Source organism: Saccopteryx leptura, chromosome 1 (assembly GCF_036850995.1).
Source record: "Saccopteryx leptura isolate mSacLep1 chromosome 1, mSacLep1_pri_phased_curated, whole genome shotgun sequence".
Classification (NCBI taxonomy): domain Eukaryota; kingdom Metazoa; phylum Chordata; class Mammalia; order Chiroptera; family Emballonuridae; genus Saccopteryx; species Saccopteryx leptura.
The window spans coordinates 264,970,202-264,974,498 of NC_089503.1; the positions used below are offsets into that span (position 1 = coordinate 264,970,202).

At 49.2% G+C, this 4,297-nt stretch overlaps 1 pseudogene; it reads right to left on the bottom strand.

The window, feature by feature from the left end:
* Positions 1-336: 336 nt before the first annotated feature.
* Positions 337-1,684, bottom strand: LOC136388322 (actin-related protein T3 pseudogene; annotated as a pseudogene).
* Positions 1,685-4,297: the final 2,613 nt, after the last annotated feature.

The following is a 4,297-nucleotide window of genomic DNA, read 5'->3' on the forward strand; positions in this document are numbered from 1 at the left end:
GCTTCCAGGACTGCTTTGATCGGCTCAGATCTCAGCGGCTGCCTTGGGGGTCATGCGCATACCCTCTTGGATCTCTGCCAAGGTCACCTATGCTGACATTACTGCTGAGGGTGTGTCTGCACCTTGAGCAGGTTTGCATGCCACCTGGATTCCTACAGTAGCGGGCGTGACTTCTGCCATTACTGGCAGACTCATGCGTGTGCCCGTGCTTCCCCATTTAGTTGCCACTGGGGCTCTGCCTCCACTCGGATCACTGCCAAGAGCGTGCCCAGCCCTGGGCTGGTCTGTGCACCTGCCCTGCTTCCTGCGGCTCTCTTCAACCATTTTTATCTGTATTCAGAAACATCTCTAGTGTATAGTGTTGGGATTGACTTCTCTAAATTCAACAGTAGGTGATCTACATGTCCTGGAAGGCAGGCTGGGGTGCAGGACTGGTGCCTCCCATCTGCATCCTCTCTGGGGAGCTATCCCCTGAACAGAGGTATTGGCAGGCATACCTTTGGTGCATCTTTAACTAGCCACTGTCTAAACCAGGGAATGAGGCTGATTCTTCAGCAAGGATAATATTGGAGAAAAAGGAATTCCTCAGATCTATAGTGCTTTTTTAAAAAAAAAAATTATTCAGTGAGAGGAGAGGAGGCAGACAGACTCCTGCATGTGTCCTGACCAGGATCCGCCCAGCAAACCCACTAGGGGGTGATGCTTTGCCCATCTAGGGCATTTTTCCCTTGCTCAGCAACCAAGCTCTTCTTAGCACCTGAAGTGGAGGCCATGGAGCCATCCTAGCACCCGGGGCCAACTTGCTCCAATTGAGCCAAGGCTGCAGGAGAGGGGAGAGGGATAGAGAGAGAGAGAGAGAAAGAGAAGTGGGAGGGGGAGGAGTGGTGAAGCAGATGGGCACTTCTCCTGTGTGCCCTGACTGGGAATCGAACCCGGGACTTCCACATGCTGGGTTGATGCTCTACCACTGAGCCAACAGGCCAGGACCTGTAGTGCATTTTATTATGCTGGTGAAGCACATCTTACCAAGGCCAGGAGTCTTGAGGTTCAGGAAAGGTGGACGGAAGAGGGCCTCTGGAAACAAAGAGCTGATTGTGAGGATTGATCACCTCCCCATCAGGTGTTTGGTTAACTCTCTATACTACCAGGTTTCTTGGCCATTTTCTCTCCATAGTTCATTGCTACATAACAAGAGGTTTCCTGAATGTCTGCGACTGCCTGTCTGTATTACTTAGCAGGATGATACCATGGTTCTTCCAACAGCATCATGACATAGTCCACAAGGTCAAGGCCAGACCAACTAGCTTCTGGATACTAGGAGGCAAGCAGTAACCTTCAAAGATGGGCACTCACTGGGTAACCCCAGTGCCTGAATTCATCACAAAGCCAGTTGTGAAGCCAGCAGAAGAGCATGCCATCACACCCTGGATGGACATATAGAGACAGGAACCCCAGATGCTCAAAAACCAGTTATTTATGGTTGGTTGATTTGTGGGGTCAGTCAGTACTGGCTCGGTAATCAAGTCAGGCCCATCACAGGGTGTTAGCTTCAGGTTATGGCCATAGATATGCTTTCATGTGATCTCCATGTCACCCCACCCCCACTGGAAGTAATGAGAGCATGCTCCACTGGGTGGGTGATGGACAGCGAGTTTGTCCTAACCTGCACTGGCCACCCACACATAGCTCCAGCACAGTCCTCTGCCACTCAGCTCAGGCCTTTGGCACAGAAGATGTTTGGGTAGATGAGCCTGGGCTCCTGGATGCAGCCCCAGTCCATCTAGCCAGGTTCTAAAGACTCCCCAGCAGGCTCCTGCTGCTGCAGTGCCACCTCTAGTTGGCTGCCTGCTCCTGACCACTTCTGCTGCCCTGGCTGCAGCCAGGAGGGCGGAGAGTATGCAGTGTGGCTTTTAGGGAGCGGGGAGCTTATAAGGTTCCAGTGTTGTATGGGGCAAATGGCCTGGAACACTGTGTCACAAAAGCCTCCCCCACAAGGGCCACAGTACCTGATGCCAGTTAGTGTAGGCTGGGACAGGGACAGCCCAGGCATAGGCTCTGGGAATGCCCAGTACTGCTCACCACTGGGTTTCACTGTGGCTGCTCCACTTACTCTTTATCTACCCAAACATCGAACAACTCTTCCCAGCTAGGTAGGGACTAGGGTGTTGCAAGCCAGGCACTGAATGTGCTTGGTGGATCAGTGTGAGCATGAGGGAGTGCTTAATTGTTTGTCTTGGGCATAATTGAATCCTGGGACCCTAACTTCATCTGGCCAATGTCTGACCTAGCCAATTGGGTTATCATTATGCTGAAAAAAGCAACAGAAAAATCTGGCTTCTACCACATGGGGAGGAAGTGGGGAAGTAGCAATACAGAGAGACGAGGAGCTGGACAAGTTCATTTAAAAGTCTGTTCCACAAACATCTGACTTCGTTTCTTTACATTGTCAAGAGGCTTTTAAAGCCCAGCTGCCTCTTATTAATCCTGTTTGGGCTGCTCCCCTTCCCGCCAGCCCCGCTGCTGGGCTGTGCCAGCATAAACGGCCTGGTGGAAGTGGAGAGCATGCTGAGTGACATCAGTGCCAGGGTCTGGCCTTCAGATCTCAGCCCAAGCAGCTGAGAACACAGCACCTTGGTCCCCTTCCAGTGAGAATGTAAAATACTCCAACGCTGCCCTAGAACACTTGCAAGGCTTGGAAGTACCCACAGGAGGGAAGGAAGAGCACAGGGTGCCCACCCTGTGTCACTTATGGGGTGGCCTAGGGACCCCAGGGCTATAAATGTCTCTCAGCACAAGGTGGGGGGAAGGAGCCTGGGTCTCAGGGACCACATAGCATGCAACTTGATTGCAGACATTCACTGGTTGTGTGATCTTGGACACATGAACTAATCTCTGAACAGTGCAATGTGAATGATGATACCAGTACCCACCTATGAGGGCTGTTGGGGTACAATAGAGCCCAGCACGGATAGGATCTGGTGCATAAAAGATACTCAAAAATGTGTCCCCTGTGCCTCCCTCCATCCTTTATTCCCTTTCTCCCTCCTCTTTCCTCCCCCCCTCCTTTTCTTCTTCTCTTTCAGAGAAAGCTGACATCTATTTGTGGGAGTGGGGGAGGGCTGGAATCAATAAGAAATGTGTTCTTTCTTGTTGGGCAAGCCCCCAAAGGCTTAGGAATCAAAGGAACCAGGTACCTCTGAAAGGTAAAGCGCTGGGAGGGGGCGACACCTAGGGAGGTGAGTGGACCGTTTGCACAAAGAACACTTAGGTACTCATATTCATTCTTTCTTCAGGCCACCAGGCAACTGCCCCTCTACTTGCCATTCCCCCCAAGTCTGTGATGTAGTGTGACACTCAGGCAACGTGCTGAGTGTAGTTTTGCACAGTGAGCAGTGAGATTCCATCAGCCCCTTCTCTAGCTGAGCTCACATAATGTGGGCAGCCAGGTGAGGAGCCTGGATATGATGTGCTGGGAAAATTGGCCTGCCCTAGGCAAGAGGCCGATAGAATAGATGGCTCCTCCTCAAACTCTGGTCAAGTTCACCAGGCAATTAGTCCAGCCATGCATGAAGGGGCTCTAATGAATGTTTAATCCTTACCACCTGGTCTGAAAAGAGGAGGCTAAGACTCAGCAAAGATTTGAAGCAAGAGTGTAATGGGTAATATGGAGACCCTGACAAATGAATGAATGGAAAAACAGTGACACAATAGAGGGGACAGAATACAAATTTAAAATACAATGATTAATGCTATCTAAGAGAAAAAAATATATGAGACAAGAACAAAATGTTATGTAAAGAAACATTCAGAGAATGGAAAGGGGCTTTCAAAAATTAAAATACGAAAGCAGAAATGTTAAAAGGCTATAGATAATGTTGGGAAAACCTCCCAGAGTGTAGAAAAGAAGGACAAAGTTAGGAAAAATAGAAAAGATGGGAAAAATAGAAAATCAGTTCAGAAGGTCCAACATCTGACTTGTAGGAGTTCCAGAAGGAAAGAAGAAAGAAACCAGAGGGGATTAAATATCAAAGAAATGGAAACAAAATTTCTCAAGTCCTAAATTTCTATTCTGAAAGGGACCAGTAAGTGCCTGGCATAATGGATGAAGAAACACTCCTCACACGAAGCACATTATTCTGAAATATCAGGACCCTAAGGATAGGGAGACATTTCCAAATGCTATCAGAGAGGATTGCTGCAGGTTATACACAATGGACCAAGAATCAGAATGGCATAAGACTTCTCAACAGTTTGGAGACGGTGTAGCAGTGCCTTCAACATTCTGAGAGAAAATGGT